The sequence below is a fragment of the Hypanus sabinus genome, chromosome 9 (genome assembly GCF_030144855.1).
Source record: "Hypanus sabinus isolate sHypSab1 chromosome 9, sHypSab1.hap1, whole genome shotgun sequence".
In the NCBI taxonomy this organism is placed as follows: domain Eukaryota; kingdom Metazoa; phylum Chordata; class Chondrichthyes; order Myliobatiformes; family Dasyatidae; genus Hypanus; species Hypanus sabinus.
Genome location: NC_082714.1, coordinates 21,163,398 through 21,185,082, shown reverse-complemented (window position 1 = coordinate 21,185,082; position 21,685 = coordinate 21,163,398). Strand labels below are relative to the sequence as shown.

Genomic DNA, 21,685 nt, shown 5'->3' with positions numbered 1-21,685 from the left:
ATTTTCTATGCCACCTAAAACATTATTATTTTTGTATCTTTGCCAAGTTATGTCAACTCCATTTCTTCTTAAACATGCCGAAACTCAATTCAGATGAATTAAGTTAACTTGTTTCCAATTTTCTTGAAATTCCCACAAATGTTAAACTGACATCAGGTTACCAAAATATAAATCTTCAAGTAAGACTACCTTATTACCTTTGAAGCATTCTCCCTCTCACATTAGAGAATTAGCTTTTGTTCTTAGAGAGTCTCATTGCAGTAAACACAACTCACTTATTATATCATAATTTCATTTGTGTCTATCATGAAAGAAACTGGAGGTCCAAGAGCCAGTCCTCATTAGGGGACTGGAATTGGAGAGGGTGAGAAACTTTAAATTCCTTGGTGTTATATCAGAGGATTTGTCCGGGGATCAACACGCAAGTGCCATACAAAGAAGGCATGGCAGCTCCTCTACTTTCTTAGAAATTTGTGTAATTCAATGCATTATCTAAAACTTTGACAAGCTTCTATAGATAACACAATCAATTCATTACAACAGTACTTCGAGGAAGCGTAAGGGAAAGTAATAACAGACTGTAAAGTGTTACAGTTACAAAGAAAGTACAGTGCAGGGATGCAATAACCTCTTTCTCAGTTTTTTCTGCTCGAAAGAAAACAGACCCCATTTATCTAATCTCACTTCACAACTTAAGTTTCTCAATCCAGACAATATCCTTGTAAATAGTACACACTGCTGCAAAAAATTCACAAGACGCACTGCAACAACACACCAGAGTTCCTAAGGCAGCGCCTTCCAGACCCATGTTCACCACCATCTAGAAGGACAAGAACAGCAGACACCTGGGAACACCAACACTTGGAAAGCCCCCTACAAGTCACTCACCATCCCGACTTGGAAACATATCGCCGTTCCTTATCGCTGGGTCAAAATCACGGAGTTCTCTCTCTAACAGCACTGTGGGTGTATCTACACCTCAGGGACTGCAGCGATTCAAGAAGCCAGCTCATCACCACCTTCTCAAGGGTAACTAGGGATGGGCAACAAATGCTGGCTTAGCTAGCTATGCCCACATCCTGTAAATGAATAAATTTTAAAAACTGTTTCTGTACCCTCTCTAGCTTAATTCTATCTTTCATGTACTTTAGCAACCAAAAATGAACACAATATTCCAACGTGGTCCAATCAATGTTTGGTAAACATGGTCAAAGTGAATTTATTAAAGTACATACATGTCACCATATACAACCCTGAGATTTATTTTTTTATGGGCATACACAGTAAATCCAAGAAACATAGTAGAATCAATGAAAGGCCATACCCAACAAGATAGACCAAAGTGCAAAATACAACAAAATGTACAAATAGGAAAGAGAAAAGCAATAATAATAAATAAAAAAGGATTAAGTATTGAGAAACATGAGATGAAGAGTCCTTGAAAGTTAAGTCCATAGGTTGTGGGAACATTTGGGTGACGGGGCAACTGAAGCTGAGTGAAGTTATCCACTCTGGTTCAACAGCCTGCTAATTGAAGAGTAATAACTGTTCCTGAACTTGGTGGTTTGGGTACTGAGGCTCCTGTACCTTTCCCTGGTAGCAGCAGCAAGAAGAGAACGTGGATTGATAATTGATGCTGCTTTCTTGTGACAGTGCTCCTTGTAGATGTGCTCAATGATGGAGAAGTCTTTACACACGAAGGACTGAGCCATATTCACTACTTGTAGAACTTTCCGTTCAAGGACATTAGTGTTCTCTCGCCAGGCCGTGATGCAATCAGTCAATATACTCTCCACTACATATTATAGAAGTTTGTTGAAGTTTTAGATGTCATGCCGAGTCTTCACTAACTTCTAAGGAAGTTGAGGCACTGCCATGCTCTCTTTGTAATTGCACTTACATGCTAGGCCCAGGACAGATACTCTAAAATGAGAGCACCGGGCAACTTGAAGTTGTTGACCCTCTGCACCTCTGATCTCTTGATAAGGACTGGCTCATGGTCCTCTGGTTTCTTCCTCTTAAAGTCAGTAAACAACTCCTTGGTCTTGCTGACATTGAGCAAGGGGTTCCGGTTGTGGCACCAGTCAGCCAAATTTTTAATGCCACTCTGATACGCTGAGTCATCACCATCTTTGATTAGGCCAATGACAGTGGTGTTATTAGCAAACTTAAATATGGCATTGGAGCTATGCTTAGAGAGTACAGCTGGGGGCTAGGATCACAGCCTTGCAGTGCACTGGTGTTATGCACTGTGACATGTAAAATGACATCCCAATGCTTTGGCCAATGAAGGCAAGCATCCCATAGGAGTTTTTCCACTATTGTCTGTGTTGTTACCGTCAGTGAACTATGTAGTTGTACCTCAAGGTCGTTCTGTTCAACAATGCCCAGGACCTCATCATTCACTGCGGTTTAACATTCTAAAAGGCACCAGTTTTCTCTTATATTTCAGCTAATAATTTGTGTTCACCATCAATATCCTATTGTAATCTGAGACAATTTTCATTGTCTATTATAACACTAATGTTAATGTCGCCAGCAAACTTACTCCTTACAATCTCATCCAAATCATGAATAGACATGACAAATAGCATCAGTGAGGAACACCACAGGCCTCCAATCTGAAAAATAATTGTCCACTATGCTCTGACTCCTACCACCAAGCTAATTTTGTATTCAACTGGCCATCTCACGTGTTCTAGTTTTTAGTCTGTCCTACTATGTGAGACCTGTCAAAGATCTTGCTATGCAGGCATTTACTGCTGTCTTCAATCAACCCCCTTGGTCATCTTTTCAAAACAACTCAAACTCATAATAACACACACAAAATGCTGGAGGAACTCAGCAGGCCAGGCAGTGTCTACGAGGGGTGATTGATAAGTTTGTGGTCTAAGGTAGGAGTCAATTTTAGAAAACCTAGCACATTTATTTTTCAACATAGTCCCCTCCTACACATACACACAGTCCAGCGGTCGTGAAGCATACGGATCCCTTCTTTGTAGAAGTGATCCACAGCAGGGGTGATTGATAAGTTTGTGGCCTAAGGTAGAAGGAGATGAGTTATACAGCTCTCATTACATGCACGTGCAGTTCAACTCTGAGTGAAAATGCAGGAAGTTTGAAGTTAATCACTCATCTCCTACCTTAGGCCACGAACTTATCAATCACCCCTGCTGTGGACCACTTCTGGAGGTCCAAGATGCCGACTTCTGCAAAGAAGGGATCTGTATGCTCCACGACCGCTGGACTAAGTGTGTAACTGTAGGAAAAATAAATGTGCTAGGTTTTCTAAAATTGACTTCTTCTACCTTAGGCCACTAACTTATCAATCACCTCTCGTATGGAAAAAAGCACAGTCAATGTTTTGGGCCGAAACCCTTCAGCAGGTATATGACTTGCCATGCACAAATAGTGACTTTCCATGAGCAGTCTCCTGCTTTTCCAAATGGAAATAAATTGTCTCTCTGAATTCCTACCAATAGTTTTCCAATCACTATTTTAAGGCTCAGTAGCCTGTAGTTCCTTGGCTTATTCCTGCTGTCCTTCTGAAATTAAGGCACAATATTAGCCATCCTTCATTCATGCAGTACTTCCCACATAGTTAATGAAGTGACAAAAATCTCTGTAGGGCACCTTTGTTGTCCATAGCACACACATATAGAAGTGACTGCAGTTACTATTACGAGGGAGAAGGTGCTCAAAAAGCTGCAAGACTGAAGGGTACATAGGTCACCCGGACCAGATGAACTGCACCCTAGGGTTCTATAAAGGGTAGCAGTAGAGATTGTGGAGGCTTTAGTAATGATATTTCAAAAACCATTGGACTCTGACATGGTGCCAGAGGACTGGAAAATGCCACTCTTTAAGAAAGGAGGAAGGCAGCAGAAAGAAAATTGTAGACCAGTTAGCCTGATCTCAGTGGTTGGGAAAATGTTGGAGTCAATTGTTAAGGATGAGTTTATGAAATACTTGGTGACACAGGACAAGTTAGGACAAAGTCAGCATAACTTCCTTAAGGGAAAATCTTACCTGACAAACCTGTTGGAATTCTTTGACGAGATTACAAGTAGGATAGATAAAAGGGATGCAATGGCTGTTGTATATTTGGAGTCTTAGAAGGCCTTTGACAAGGAGCCACACATGAGGCTGTTTACCAAGTTAAGAGCCCATGGCATTAAAAGAAAGTTACGGGCACGGTTAGATCATTCGCTGATTCATAGGAGGCAGTGAGCGGGAATAAAAGGATTCTTTTCTGGTTGGCTGCCAGTGACTCACACAAGGGTTGGTGTTGGGACCACTTATTTTCATGCTCTGTATCAATGATTTAGATGATGGAATAAATGGCTTTGTTACCAAGCTTGCAGATAATATGAAGATTGGTAGAGGGGCAGGTAGAGCTGAGGAAACAGGAAGACTGAAGAAAGCCAGATTAGTAGAATGGGCTAGAAAGTGGCAAATTAAATAAAGTGTTGGAAAATGAACGGTCATGCACTTTGGTAGAAGAAATAAATGTGCAGACTATTTTTTTTTAAACGGGGAGAAAAATCCAAAAATCTGAGATGCAAAGGGACTTGGGTTCTTATGCAGAACACCCTGAAGGTTAACTTGCAGGTAGAGTTGGTGGTGAGGAAGCAAATGCAATGTTAGCATTCATTTCAAGAGGTCTAGAATACAAGAGCAGGGATATGATGCTGAGGCTTTATCAGGCACTGGTGAGACCTCACCTTGAGTACTGTGAACAGTTTTGGGCTCCTCAACTAAGAAAAAATGTGTTAGCTATTGGAGAGGCTTCAGAGAGGTTCACAAGGATGATTCCAGGAATGAAAGAGTTATCATATGAGGACCGCTAGATGGCTCTGGGTCTGTACTCACTGGAATTTAGAAGGATGGGTGGGGGGGGGGGGGGGACTGAACTGAAACCATTCAAATGATAAAAGGCCTAGACAGAGTAGATGTGGAAAGGTCGTTTCTCATGGTGGGGGAGTCTAGGACAAGAGGACACAGCCTCAGGATAGAAGGGCATCCATTTAAAACAGAGATGTGGAGCGAGTTCTTTAGCCAGAGAGTGGTGAATTTGTGGAATTTATCACTACAGGCACCTACGGAGGCCAGGTCATTGGGTGTATTTAAGGCAAAGGTCAAAAAGTTCTTGACTGGACATATCATGAAATATTATGGGAGAAAGCCAGGGAGTGGGGCTGAGGAATGGAAAAAGGGATCAGCCATGATGAAATGGCAGAGCAGACTCGATAAGCCAAATGGCCTAATTCTGCTCCTATATCTTAAGGTTTATGGTCTTATTATGGTCTAAACTACAACTTCGAATTTCCGGACTGACAAAGAAAGGGTCATTTACTACAATTCAGTATTGTGGGGTGGGAGGGGGGATTCAGGGGAATACCAATTTGCAGTTAAATTGTGAATAATAAGTGCATACACTGTTTAATTTCTAGGCAAATATTAAGAACAAGGCATGGGGTTTTCAAACCAAAAATAGTAAAAGAGAAAATCATAATAAACTATGATCATTAACTCTTGCCAATTATTTTCAATGGAAGACTGTTGAAAAATTGATTTCTCATTAGATGTTGGCAAATTAGTATCATATTTGCATTTTAACTGAAATTTCAATTTCCCTCTTCAAAGGAAAGCTGTGTCAGATAGCAAACAAAGCAGTCAGAAATGCATATACACGTTTGTGCGCAAGCCAAACCATAGTCAATGTTAAATAAAATATTTCACAGTAATTCAGATTTCATTTACTGACAGTACACCTGCTGGACAAAAAACAAAAGTAATGGCTCACAGTGTGAAAAGTGTTCCACAGGATTTAGTACTCTTACTATTGTTCAATCAATACCTGTGTAGATCATCTGGATTTGCAAACTGATGTGCAATGGCCTACACACTCAGTGACATGTTAAAAGGTCATTGCACAGTGAAGCTGAGAAGAGACCAGAAGTCTTTAAAACCATGAGAGCTTGACTGGGTTGAGGACCTTTCTTTGGACCTGTGACTCAAGCTTTCCATTTTGGTCAGTTTTGATCTTTGGTGGGACAAAACCTTCTGTTGCACATCTCTTTGGCCCTCTTCTATTCTGCCTCAGTTTTACACCTTCAAAAAAGTTGTCGAAAACTGTATTTCTGACAAACCTTAATTATATTACATTTCATTTCTTCAGATAGTAATTGTTAAATGTTCAAAATTTTATTTGAATGTAAAATTCAAAAATAATGCAAACCTTGCAATGTATCTTAATTCAGGATATGTCATCGCAGAACAAAACAAAATACACCTAGATAAGCAATCTATGAATTAATTGCTGTTTCGCAGTTTTTATACAGGCAACCCGCACTTATTGGCAGTTCAGGTTACAGAACTTTGCCTGAAGAGAATGCCATAAAAGCATCAGGGACACTGAAAAAAATCACTCTTGCAAAATTGATGTGAAAAAGAAAAAAAAACAAACCAACCTCTTTTAGCACTCATTTCTTGTAGGACTTCATAGTACGGACAAAATTGTAATATGGGCCGTTTTCTAGGAACCTAACTCCTCCCCCATCCCTGATAATGACTTTACGAAGGAAAAACTTCATGCATTACATTAAGTATGAAAAGCCATCCACAATGGGCGTGGATCTCGCTGGCCCAGACTATATTGCACCATTTGAAAGATATTTTCCCCCATCTTTCAGAGTGAACAGTTCTGCATGAATAATCATCACATCTTTATCAAGATGGGTATTTTGCAAATGTTGGTTCTAACTTCCTGCGACAAGTTCACAGATAATAGATGTTAAAAGGCTGTATGATATATTAAGCAAGTGGTGGAGTGGAACAAAATGACAAGCAACTTCTTGAGATTGTCCACTCAAGTCTTTTTTTTGTAAAATAGACTGAATTGAACTGGCTTATTTGCATTTATTAAACAGTGAATGCTGTTAATATGCTACTATTTTCCAGCATAATTCATCCACTGGAATGAGCAACTGTACAAATGCAAAAAAAACTGAAGCCTATCAATTCAGAATATTGAATTTGAAATTCAATTATTCGTGGCATACAAATTTCATTGCACTGCTTTCACAGTGTGGCTTTTCCAAATAAACCTACAGATTCAACTAGGTTTTACTGTCAAGGACAACAGGGTGTAATGATAGTCTTTGTTCATATAAAGCCTACAGATTAAAGCCATGGCAACAATAAATACAGCAATGAGCGCATATGGTGCCAAGTATAGGAATGCAAAGTGAAGCCCTGGCTGCAGTGCTCCGCTATTATAATGAACTGAAAAGTGAGGCTTTGGGTCTACTCCAGGTTGTTCCAGGGTTCAGATCTGAGGACACAATATTGGTTTCGAATGTTTTTGTTCACTTCAATTGTTTGCATGATTTGTTTTTTTTCTTTCTCTTGCGCATCAAGTATTGGTCTTATTTTTTTCTTTAATTGGGTTCTTTCATATTTCCCGCTTTGAGGCTACCTATGAGCAAGCAAATCACAAGGCTGTATAATTTATACATTCTTTGATAATAAATATACTTGAATCTTGAAATGAAATTTAAAAAGTAACAGCAGCAGAAGAGGCAGAATTAAGAGAGCAAGAATGTGGAAGCACCGTCAGGAAGGGGATGTTAAAGATGTGATCGATTCAGAGATCTGGCCAGCAGCAGGGAAGAGGCCACTTGTGAGTTTGTTTGGACTTCAAAGCTCACCTATCTTTTGCTGGAAGAGAGATGAGTTGAATTTGAATTCTTGATAAAAAGAAAAATAATTTTAGTCTTTACTTTTATTAGTTTAAGTCTGGAAGTAATTGGATGACACTATTTATTATTCCCAAAACACAGCAGAGCTTAGATGTTCTAAAAAGATTGACTCACAGCCAAAACTAAAGTGGTTGCAATACGATTTAGAATGGAAATGTTCCAATTAAAGTTCAAAATTCAAAATAAAATACAACCCTGAAATTAATTTTCTTATAGGCATTCATAGTAAATAGATGAAACACTATAGAATCAACGAAAGACTGTATCCAACAGGATGGACAAACAACCAGTGGTCAAAAAGACAATGTACTGTGCAAACACAAAAAGAAAATTTTAAAAAGAAAAAAAAATAATAATAAATAAATAAGCAATAAATTTCGAAAACATCAGGTGCAGTTGTCAGAGGCCTCTGCACTCCGTCTCTCTCTCTCCCTTTCCTTCACGGGGGGGGGGGGGGGGGAGGGAGAGAAGCGACTGCTGGCTCTTGGGTCAGGTGAGCCTGAATAAGTGCCGCTTCAGGTTGTAACATTAAAACAGCGATCTGTTGGTCTCACTCTCACTGTGCAAAGGGTGACACCCCTGTCTCCTGTTAGTAAGAGAGAGTCCTGTGGGATATCAACGTGCTGGGTTATGGACTAGTATTTTGTTGAGCTGCAGACCACTGTCTTTTTGGAGGTTTTGCTATTGCTTGCTTGGTGGGTGGTGGGCACGGATGCTTCCTGCTGGAATAAGTGGGGGCAGCGGTTGATGCTTTGCATGGGAGGGGATGGGAGAGCTTTGGGACTCTAAAATGTTTGTCATTCATTCTTTGGGGTTTTCTTCTGTTCATGGATGTCCGCAAAGAGCAAGAATTTCATGCTTTATACTCCATATATCCTCTGATATTAGATGGAACCACTGAACCACTGAGATGAAGAGTCCTTGGAAGTAAGTCCATAGATTGTGGGAACAGTTCAGTGATGGGGTGAGAGAAGTTATTCCACCTGGTTCAAGAGCCTGATGGCTGAGGGATAATAACTGTTCCTGAACCTGGTAGTAATGCCATTTACATGCTGGACCCAGAACAAATCCTCTGAAATGATAACATCAGTTACAGACCTTCTCCGCCTCTCATCCCCTGATGAGGGTTCACTCATGGATTTCTGGTTCCCTCCTCCTGAAGTCAATAATCAGCTCCTTGGTCTTGCTGACATTGAGTGAGAGGTTATGATTGTGGCAGTGCTCAGCCAGATTTTCAATCCTATATGCCAATTTGTCACCACCTTTGGTTCGACCAACTTCAGTGGTGTTGTGAACAGTTTAGCAGGGTTTAAGCACAGGTGCTGCATCTGTGCTGAAGGAGACTGTGGGGGATCATACTGATCAATTCAAAACATAGCACATTGAGGTAGTACAAGGTAAAACAATTACAGATTGTAGAATAAAGTGTTAAAATTACAGAGGAATTGCAATGCAGGTAGACGATAAGGTGCAATGCCATACTGAAGTAAGATTGTGAAGTTTTAACAATAACAATCCAGTATTAAGGATCTCAATTTGGCAGTTAGAATGTCTGGATACCCATTTAGAAGTATCATTGTGCAGTACCCTTTCCCAAGGAGGAGTTAATGGGCAGGCTCAAATTTTTGGGCTCTGATATGGTGCTATAACTTATTTATAATCTCGCAAATGCACTGCTTATATTAAATTTACATTACCTCATAATTCTCCAAAAATTATGAACAGCATTAAATACAAATATTTGGTCAAATAATCCATTACAAAATCTTTCAAATTAAAACAACAGGAGATAAAATGACACTAAGAACTGTGCCAGAATCCAAGCTATTCATGAAGGAAATCTGTCCTTCATGTATAAGACTGACATTTTAATCCAACCTCCTGCGATGTGATTGACACCAATAAACCCTATGGTGGTCTGGCAAGTTTTTTCAATATATTGCACCTCAACAGTTTCAATAAAGTTCAAAGTAAATTTATTATCGAGGTATGCATATACATATCACCATACGCTACCTGGCGATGCATTTTCTCTTGGGCATTCACAGTAAATACAAAGAAACACAATAGAATCAAAGAAAAACTGTACACAATTAATATGGACAAACAACCAATGCACAAGAGACAACGGATTGTACAAACACAAAAAAGAAAATAATAATAATAAATACATACATAAGGGCTATGTTCATTTTCCATGGGCAATAAATCACAATCTTGCCCAATTTTAGAAGTCTTTTGGCACTAAAGCCTTAATTACAAATTAAAAGATTTCTCTAACTCAGAGGTTCCCAACCTTTTTTATGCCATTGACTCCCACCATTAACTTGAGGGGTCCATTGGCCCCTGGTTGGGAACACCCGCTCTAAATTCTAAAAATTAATTTGTCTGTAATGTTCAAATATAAAGGCTCCATTGTGTCTTACGACAAAATGCAAACTAATTTCAAGGAAAGAGCAAAAACAACAGCTGCCCATACAAGTTAAACAACCAAGGAGTTCAGTGCAGCTGCTTGAAACTACAAAGGATTCACATAATTTTGGTCAGAAGTCTTAGTCAAGTTATATCTTGTTCAAGGAGGGAATGGATAGGCTGGGTTGGGCTAGGTTTGTTTTTGCTAGAGTAGAAGAGCCTAAGGGGTGACCTGATCTTGAAACAAAATACTGACATGTAGATAGGGTAGTTAGTAAGCAAGCTTTCCGCAGGGCAGAACTGCCTATGAGTAGAGGGCGTAGATTCAAAGTGAAGAGCAAGAGGTTTAGAGGTGAGCCGAGGAAACTTTTCTTTCATCCAATGGGTGGTTGCAGTCTTAATTCTTAGCTACATTCATAATATATTTTAAATATATAAATAAGATTTACCCCTTCAAAATCACAATTGAGTTAGTCAGACTAGACCTCCCCCAACAAATACCTGCTCATAATCTCCAATTACTCCATGCCTTTCAATGTATGGATTAAATCCTTCCCTCAGAGATGTTTTTATCTTACCACTGGCTTTGAACTAATGCATCTATAATAACCTATAACAAACACCAAAGCTCTTGAATGGAAATTCCTGCAAAAAGTAGCAGATATGGTCCAGTCTATCATGGGTAAAGCTCTTCCCACCATTGAGCACATCTACACAGAGTGCTCTAAACTGAAAGCAGTATCCATCATCAGGGACCCCCACCACTAGGTCCAGGAACAGTCACTACCCCTCAACCATAAGCTTTTGAACCAAAGGGGACAACTTCATTCAGCGTTACTTGCCCCATTACTGAAATGTTCTTACAATCTTTGGACTCACTTTCAAAGACTCTTCATCTCATGTTTTCATTATTCATTGCTTATTTATTGTTGTTATTTTTGTTCTCCTTTGCACGCTGGTTGTCTGCCCTGTTGCTGTGGTCTTTCATTGATTCTATTATGGTTATTAGATTTATTGAGTAGGCTCGCAAGAAAAAGAATCTAACTCTGATAAAATATTTTAAGTTCAATATACGTTTTTTTCTCAAACTATGTATAAGTTATACCACCTTGAGATTCACCTTCTTACAAGTGACCACAAAACAAGACACCTAAAAGGACCCAATTTTTAAAAAAGGAACATCCAATGTGCAGAGAGAGGGAACAAACTTTGCAAACAATAAAGCAAGCATCAGCATTCAGAACAAAATTAAGTCCATAAAACTGAAACCCAGAGCAGCTGGAGCAGGCCAATAGCTTCAGTCCCAGTTCACCACACAGCAGGGCAAATCACTGCGAAGCTTGAAGACACTAAGCCCAGAGTAGCCACAGCTGTCTCAAAGCCTCAGCCCTGGAGCCGAGGAGAGCAGAATAAAACATTGCAGAACAGAACCAGCCCTGACTTTGGCCTCCGGTCCCAATGGCCTGCCTTTTCAGACCATCTGGCCCAGTGTTTAAATTTAATTTGAACTTCATCCTTCTTTCTCTTCTTGAATAAAAGGTAGCATCATTCACCACCTTTCAGCCAACACCAAGCACTTCAACTATGGCCAGCTAAGATTTAAACACAGTGGATTCCGATTCATTGGGCCATCGGTTAATAGGGGCAGCCACTTATATGGGATAACTCTTAAAGAACAAAAACTAATCAAGAAAATAGCAGAGATTCCCTTAATTTACTTGGGACACTATACCACTTAACTTGGACAAGAGACCGTTACTGAACAGTCTCTAACTAGCATCAGTTGCGTGCACTTGTGCAGTTATTGGACACTACACCATGCCTAGATGGAATACTTTTTAAATAATGTCAGTTGCATGTGTTTGTGTTCAAAAGCAGTGATTTTTGTTACAGACAGATGGTGAGAAATAAGCAGTAATACAATTCAGAATTGTTTTGTTCACTGCAATTTCAAGCATTCAGGCTTGGAGATGCCGGAAGTGGCTGGGAGTGAAAAGGAAATGATCTCATTACTTCAACAAATAAGGAACTACAAAGACTTTGAAGGCATCAGCAATCATCTTGAATGTTACAATGAAAATTTAGATCTGGAGAATGCGATTGTCGAAAGCAATGTGATAAGGCAGTCCATTATCTCCACTAGGTCTCTGCGCTGATTTTGTTTTTTTTATAGTCTTTTCTTTTTCAATCTTTTTATTGAATTTCATATATAAAGAAAACATAACATAATAATGAATAGGTTATAAGTGCAATAGACTTGAGATTACATTAATAATAAGATAACAATATCCTATTAAATATCAACAAAAAAAATAGTATATTAATCAATCAAGTCTATAATAATTATCTATGAAAAAAATAAAAATAATCATCAAAAGAAGAAAAAAAATTAAAAATACAAGAAAAAATATATATTGAAAAAAAGCACTAAACTAAACTAACATGGGCAATAATAACAGTTTATATGTATATGATAGTGTCAAAAACTCCGGAACTCCATACCTGAACAAGAATAAGCAGAGAGAAGGTCTGGAAGAGGTCAAATTAATTCATATGAAAATGTCGAATGAACGGTCCCCAAGTTTCTTCAAATTTAATTGATGAGTCAAAAATAGTGCTTCTAATTTTTTCCAAGCTCAGAGAAGAAATAGTTTGAGAGAACCACTGGAACGTGGTAGGAGGATTTACTTCTTTCCAATTTTGTAATATAGATCTTCTGGCCATTAATGTTACAAAAGCAATCATTCGTCTAATTGAAGGGGAAAACTGATTACCATCCTCATTTGTTATACCAAAAATTGCAGTAATAAAATGAGGTTGTAAGTCGATATTCCAAATTGAGGAAATGGTAGCAAATATGTCTTTCCAATAGTTATGTAAAGTGGGACATGACCAAAACATATGGGTCAATGAAGCCACATCTGAATGACACCTGTCACATTGAGGGTTAATATGAGAATAGAATCGAGCGAGCTTATCTTTAGACATATGAGCTCTATGTACAATTTTAAATTGTATTAAAGCATGTTTAGCACATATAGAAGAAGAATTAACCATTTGTAAAATTTTTTCCCATTTTTCTGTTGATATATTATATTGAAGTTCTTTTTCCCATTCTTGTTTAATTCTACCTGATATTTCTGGTTGTATCTTCATAATCGTATTATAAATAAAAGCCACTAATCCCTTCTGACAAGGATTTAAGGTAAAAATCAAATCTGAGAAATCCATTGAAGTTGAATTGGGGAAAGATGGTAGAACTTCATGTAGAAAATTTCTGATTTGTAAATATCTAAAAAAATTAGATTTAGGTAACTTAAATTTGTTGGAAAGTTGGTCGAAAGACATCAAACTACCTTCAAAAAAAAAGATCACGAAAACATTTTATACCTTTCCTTTTCCATATGCTAAAAGCTTGATCTGTCAAAGAAGGTTTGAAAAAAAAATTAAGTAAGATAGGGCTATCAAGAACAAAGTTTTTCAGAGTGAAAAACTTACGAAATTGAAACCAAATTCATAATGTATGTTTGACAACAGGATTAGATATCTGTTTATTGAATTTAACTAAATCAGTAGGAAGAGAAGAACCAAGAACGGAGAATAGAGAATATCCCTGTACCTCATTGCATTCTAAATTTACCCACTGTGGGCACAATGGTGAATCCAAATCTAATTTCCAATATATTAGGTTACGAATAATATTCACCCAATAGTAAAATCTAAAGTTAGGTAAAGCTAAACCACCGTCTTTTTTAGATTTTTGTAATTGCCTTTTACTTAACCTGGGGGTTTTTATTTTGCCACACAAATGAGGAAATTTTTGAATCAATGTTATCAAAAAAAGATTTAGGAATAAAAATTGGTAAAGCTTGAAATAAATATAAAAATTTCGGTAAAATCATCATTTTAATAGCATTAATCCGACCAACTAATGATAAGGATAGGGGAGACCATCTTGTAGTAAGTTGTTGAATTTGATGGAGCATAGGTAAAAAGTTCAGTCTAATTAAATCTTTAAATTTCTTGGTAATTTTTATACCTAAATAGATAAAGTTATCAGTAACAACTTTAAATGGTATCCTATCATTCAATAAAGTTTGCACGTTTAAAGGGAATAAATCACTCTTATCCAAGTTTAGTTTATAACCAGAAAAACTACCAAATTGAGCCAACAAGGATAAAATAGCGGGAATAGACCTGTCAGGATCAGAAATATATAACAACAAGTCATCAGCATAAAGTGATAACTTGTATAATTTCTCATTACGGTTAATACCAAAAATATTAGGAGATTCACGAATAGCAATAGCTAAAGGTTCTAATGCGATATTAAATAATAAAGGACTTAAGGGACAACCTTGTCTTGTACCACGAGATAATTGAAAAAAAGAGGATCTGTAATTATTTGTAAGAACAGAAGCAACAGGTTTATAATATATTAGTTTGATCCATGATATAAAATTAGGACTAAAATTAAAATATCTCAAAGCGTTAAATAAGTATGTCCATTCAACTCTATCAAAAGCTTTTTCAGCATCTAATGAAATAACACTTTCTGGAATTATGGGTGATGAAGTATAAATTATATTAATCAATTTTCTAACATTAAAAAAGGAATACCGATTCCTAATAAAACCAGTTTGGTCTTCTGAAATAATCTGTGATAGTACCTTTTCTAACTTAATGGCTAAAATTTTCGTAAGAATCTTAGAGTCTACATTTAATAGTGATATAGGGCGATAAGATGCACATAAAGTAGGATCCTTATCTTTTTTAAGAATTAGAGAGATAGTAGCTTCATAAAAAGATTGAGGTAATCTCTTCTTAGCAAATGCACCATTAAAAATTTCACATAACCAAGAGGAAAGCGAAGAAGAAAAAGTTTTAAAAAATTCTATAATATAACCATCAGGACCAGGAGCTTTCCCTGAATTCATTAACGAGATAGCCTCTCCTATTTCGGCCATAGAGATAGAAGCATCAAACAAGCTACGATCTTCATCTGTCAGTTTGGGAATATTCAAATTGTTAAAAAAATTATCCATCATGGACAGATCGCCATCAAATTCTGATTGATATAAAGATTTATAAAAATCTTGAAAAGTGTTATTGATTTCTTTATGATCAGTAGTTAGATTACCGTCTTGTTTATGAATTTTAATAATTTGTCACTTAGTCGAAATAGCTTTTAATTGATTAGCTAACAGTTTACCAGTTCGATCACTATGGATATAAAATTGAGCCCTGGTCCTAATTAATTGATTCTCAATTGAAGAAGATAATAATAAGCTATGCTCCATTTGAAGCTCAACTCTCTTCTTATAAAGTTCTTTGGTAGGAGTCACGGAATAAATCTTATCAATTTCTTTAATTTTATCCACTAATAAAGCAATATCTAAATATCTTTGTTTTCTTTTACCAACGGAATATGAGATAATTTGTCCATGGATAAAAGCCTTAAAAGAGTCCCAAAGTATTCCTCTGTCAATCTCTTCAGTATAGTTTGTTGAGAAAAACAAGTCAATTTGCTGTTTTATGTAGGTGATAAATTCTGGGTCTTGAAGCAAAGTAGCGTTAAGTCTCCAAGATCTAGTATTATTGGAAAAGTCCAAAATCTTGATAGATAACTTCAAAGGTGCATGATCCGAAATAGTAATAGAATCATATTTACAATCAGTAACATCCATTAATAAATGATGATCAATAAGGAAATAATCAATTCTAGAATAACTGTGATATACATGTGAAAAAAATGAAAATTCTTTATCTTTAGGGTTCAAAAACCGCCATATTTCAGTAATTCCCGAATCAACCATAAAAGAATTAATAAGTAAGGCTGATCTATTCGGAAGAATTCAGATAGGTTTAGATCTATCCATCGAAGGATTCAAACAACAATTGAAATCTCCACCCATTATCAACATATATTCATTTAGATTAGGAAGGGAAGTAAATAAACGTTTAAAAAATTCAGGGCAGTCAAAGTTTGGAGCATAAATATTAACTAGAACCACTTTTCGATTAAAAAGTGAACCAGTTATCAACAAAAATCTGCCCTGTGGATCAGAAATAATTTCATGATGTCTAAACGAAATTGAGGGGTCTATAAAAAAAGACACATCCCTAATTTTGGCGGTACAATTCGAGTGAAATTGTTGACCCTACCAGAACCTAAAAAACGTTGATTATCCTCCCTCCTAATATGGGTCTCCTGTGCAAAAATAATATTAGCGTTTAGTCTATGGAATACTTTAAATATTTTTTTACGTTTAATCGAATGATTTAAACCATTAGTATTCCAAGAGATAAAGTTAATAGACTTATCCATCATGCCAATATTAGTTGTGTATATCATAAAAGGTTAAAAAGACACATAAACCATAATTCAGGAAGAAGGAAAAATGATTCAAGAGCAACCGGAGAACATGACACCTCAACAATATTAATAATTTAAAGTTGGCCCATAAACTAAAAGCAAAAAAATAAAAAGCAAAAGCGTGAAAAAAGATCCCTACCCCTCCCCCAACCCCTCGAAAAAGAGCCAAGTGGCAGGCGCACAAACTAATACTAATATTACCCCCATTTTCAAGATGGCAACTTCATGAAAAGAAAGAAAAGAGAAACTATATAACACCCAGATATAGATACAGGGTTGTAAAAAGAAAGAATATATATCCATCAAAATGAAAAAATAATATAAAAAAGCAAAAAATCATTAATAAAAAAAAGGATAACCATTGAAATTTAAAGTAGTGTAATATGCCTTTAAAAAAAGATTCCATATTCAAATATAAGAAAATGACGTTTCAAAAACAGAGACTTATGGGAAGAAGAAACGACATTTTGAAAGGACCATATTACAGAATATAAATGTAAATTCGCCAATTTTTTTTTTAAAAAAAGGTCATCAAAATAAGATTAAAAAAGGATTCAATAACCACTACAACATATATAAAAAAAGGTCCAAAAATTCAAGACATTCGTCCTATTCTCAAATACAGGCAAATAAACGCTTTCGGAAAGCAAAGTCTTATGGGAAAAAGAAACGACACCTTAAAAAATAAATCATTATTACAAAATCTTAACGTGTATATCTAATCCAGAGGAAAAAAAAACTTAATTAAAAAAAAATTATAGTAAAATTAAAAGAGCATCTGTAAATCATGATAATAAAAAAAACCAGGTCTACAGACCAAAGTAAAAAGCTATACCGCAGCTTCATAAGTTAAAGCCTAAAAGTGGAATGGCGTCTTCTCTCCAAAAATTCTTCTTCAACATAACGCATAGTTCAACTTGTACTAGAAGACCGATATTCTTCAACGAATTTCTTCGCTTCTTCCGGAGTATTAAAGAAGCGCTGACTGTCATCACTCAACGTAATTCTGAGATTCGCTGGGTACCTTAAAGCTTGTTTAAGTCCAATCGAATGAATCTCTGCCATCACCGGTTTAAAAGCGATTCTCGCCCTCATCACCTCGAATGAATAGTCCTCCATAATACGAAACGTTGTTTTTGTGAGAAATCATACCTTTCTGACGAGCTAATCGAATTAAAAGCTCTTTCTCCTGAGGATAATGGAGACGGACAATCACAGCTCGTGGCTTGTCTCCCGCAGCCGAAAATCTCGGAACTCTGTGGGCACGATCAATAGTAGGTTTAACCCGCAAAGTGTCCTCGCCAAAAATTTCCCACAATAAGTTAGAGAAATATTCAGTTAAGTCACCAGACTCAACATTTTTGGGAAATCCAATAATACGCAAGTTCTGTCTGCGAGATCGGTTTTCAAGATCGGTGATTTTAAACTTATTCTGCTCCACTATTTTAGCGGTCGATCGTACCTTCTCCTCCAAAGTTTCAATTGTACGTATTTTTTCACAAATTATCTTGTCAAGAGCCGCAAACTTTTCTTCATGCCGTTCAATATCTGCTGCCAGTGATTGAAGCTTGGTATCAAATGATCTAACGACATCTTCAAGCTCAGACATTTTCGCAGTAAGTTTATTTTCCAGACTTGCAAGTTTAGTATCCAGTTTAGTATCCAGAAGGCTGGAGATTGCATCGAGAGATATAGGGTCTTTAGACGATTTCTTAGGTACAGACATTTTAAGTTTGAAAAAATTAAATCAAGTATTATTTTAAAAAAGAAATAAATCGTAAATATCAACCCATGTAGTTAGGTACGAAAAGATTTGATTAAAGGGTGATTATAGCTTAAAACATGAAGAGCGCCTAAAAGGCAGATGTCTACGTCGCCATCTTGAAACTCCACCCCGTTTTTTTATAGTCAATCAAAAGAACACAGCAGCACACACTAGATGAGTTCCTCTGTTGATAAACATTCAGAACTAATATACAATTTTATAGTACTCTAGTAGCATTAGTAATGTTCCAATTTGTTCTGTTTTTCATTTAAATATGTAATTTGTAACTCAGTTAAATAGTAATTTTTAAAAATATGTTTTTAAACTATTTCCATGAAACCGGCTAATTGAGGTGGTGCTTAATTGAGCCAATATGTACTGGTCCTGATATGTCCCAACTAACCAGAATCCACTATATCTGCATGCGGCCCACAGCTGTCTCCTCTTGTGCTTTGTAAAAACATGGGATACATTTCAACAGGCTCTAGGGATTTATCCATCTTAGTGCTTGATCAAACATCTAATGCCTAATTTTTATGAGCTTAATATGCCTTAGAAAGTCACTGTCCCAACTAAAATTACCAAATGCAATGTCTTTCTCCTTAGCTATAAATAACTGTGTGGATAAGCATTGCATAAACTATTTGCCAGATTTTCTGCTCAGCGCCTACCTGCCGGATATGAAATGTAAAGCTGCAGAAATTAGAGTTTAGAGTCACAGAAAAGTACAGCACAGAAACAAGCACTTCGGATCATGTGGGCTATGCCGAGCCATTTAAATTGCATGGTCCCATTGACCTGCACCCAGACCATAGCTATCCACATCCCTACTATTCATGTACCTATTCAAACTTCTCGTAAACATTGACATCAAGCTCGTATGCACCACTTGCATTGGCAACTAGGTCCACTCTTATGACCCTATGGCAGAAGCAGTTTTCCCTCATGTTCCCCTTAAATATTTCACCTTTCACCTTTAACTCATGACCTCCAGTTGTAGTCCCACCCAACCTCAGTGGGAAATACCTACAGTTCTTGCATTTACCCTAGCTGTACCCCTCATAATCCTGTGCACCTCTCTCAAATCTCTCTTCAATCTGCTATGTTCCAAGGAATAAAGTCTTAACCTATTCAACCTTTTCTTACAACTCAGGTCCTGCAGTCCCAATAGCATACTTGTAAATTTTCTCTGTACTCTTTCAACCTTGGCTCCATTTTCCCTGTAACCAAAACTGCACACAATACTCCAAATCAGGCCTCACCAACGTCTTACACAACTTCAAGGTGACATCTCCTGTACTCAGTACTTTGATTTATGAAGGGCAATGTGCCAAAAGTCTTCATTACGACCCTATCTACCCGTGCCACCACTTTCAATGAATTATGGACCATTTTTCCAGATCCCTTTGTTCTACCGCACTCCTCCATGCTCTAGGTATGGCTTGGAAAGCTTGCAGCATTATCTGGATCAGCTAGAAAAAAAGACTGAAAAAGTTGGCTGATGGAATTTAGTGCAGATGAGTGTGAAGTGCTGCACTTTGGCAGGACAAACCAGCGTAAGAGTTAAACAGTGAATGGTAGAGCACTGAGGTGTGCAGTGGAGCAGAGGGACCTGTGAATACAGATCCAAACTTCTTTGAAAGTGGTGTCACAGACAGATCGTGTCGTAAAGAAAGCTTTAAGCACATTTCCCTTCATAAATCAGAAGACTGAGTACAGGAGTTAGTATGTTATCTTGAAGTTGTATAAGATGTTGGTGAGGCCTCATTTGGAGTATTGTGTGCAGTTCTGGTCACATACCTACAGAAAAGATATAAATAAGCTTGAAAGACAGAATTTACAAGGACATTGCTGAGATTTAAAACCTGAGTTAGAGGGAAAGATTGAATAGGTTAGGACTTTATTCTCTGGAGTGTAAGAGAATAATGGGAGATCTTATAGAGGTATACCAAATTATAGATATAGACAGGGTATATACATGCAGGCTTTTCCCACTGAGGCTGTGTGAGACTGAAACTAGAGGCCGGAGGTTTAGGGTGAATGGTGAAATACTTAAAGGGAACCTGAAGGGGCAACCGTTTCACTCAGAGCGTGGTGCGAGTGTGGAATGAGCTGCCTGTGAAAGTGGTCAATTAAACTGTAACATTTAAGAAAGGTTTGGAGAGGTACACAGATGAGCAGGATATGGAGGGCTACAGTCCAGATAGATGTAGGTAGATTGGACTAGGCAGAAAAACAGATCAGCATGAACTGGATGGACTGACTGGCCTATTTTCCTTCATAATCTGTCGGGACTCTTGTAGCTCAGGAGTTTTACTAGAAAAATTCAAATAAATGCAACAACATGCAAAAATCCAATTTTTGAGATTCTACAACAAAGATAAACAGAATAATAATGACTCACTATGTACTTTAGTCCATGAATTTACAGTTAAGGAATTAAATCATTGTTTTCACATATACCAAGATTGTATTAAGAAGTAAAGTTTCCATATATCAATTTATTGACTAGTCAAAGCTTTCTGGTGGTTAAAAACCTCTTCAGTTTTGTAAAATTAGCAGAAATGTCTTAATTTCAAAACTGCTCCACAAGCCGCAGAAAAATGAAGAAATTCAAACAGCATGGGACCTTTCTCAATCTTGGAATGTCCCAAAGCAACTTGTAAGAATGAAACACTTTTGAAGAGTGGCCAACATTTAAAATTTAGGAAATTTCACAAGTATACAGATGTATTTGAAAGGATAAATAATCCATGGAGACTGCTGCTGCACATCTTTAAACAGTGATGAAATATTTGATGTCAATATTTATTTATTTTGAGATACAGTGCAGAGCAGGCCCTTCCAGCCCAATGAGCCACATTACCAGCAACCCAACTATTTAACCCTAGCCTAATCACAGGACAACTTACAATAACCAATTAAACTACTCACTGGTACATCTTTCGACATTGGGAGGAAATTGGATCACTTGGAGGAAACCCAGGTGCTCACAGGAAGGATGTACAAACTTCTTACAGACGGCATTGGAATTAAGCTCTGAACTCCAATGCCCTCAGCTGTAATAGCACTGTGCTAACCACTATGCTACTGTGGTGCCCCAATTAAAATAGTAGATAGGGTCTTAATCTGGGACTTGACCCAAAAGATAAACCTGACTGACTATAATACCAGAGGACATACCAGCAGAATTAGGCCATTCGGCCAATTAAGTCTGCTCCACCATTCAATCAGGGCTGATTTACCAACCCTCTCAACCCCACTTCCCTGCCTTCTCTTCGTAACCTTTGATGTCATTACTAATCAAGAACTTATCAAACTCCGCTTTAAATATACTCAATGATTTGGCCTCCACAGTTGCTGGGTTGC

General features: G+C 37.2%; 1 protein-coding gene across 6 annotated transcripts in view; it reads right to left on the bottom strand.

Annotated features, from left to right (window-relative positions):
• The window catches only part of clec16a (C-type lectin domain containing 16A), a 241,706-nt gene that overhangs the window by 87,349 nt on the left and 132,672 nt on the right, over nt 1-21,685 (bottom strand). The gene's annotated exons all lie outside the window — the stretch shown is intronic.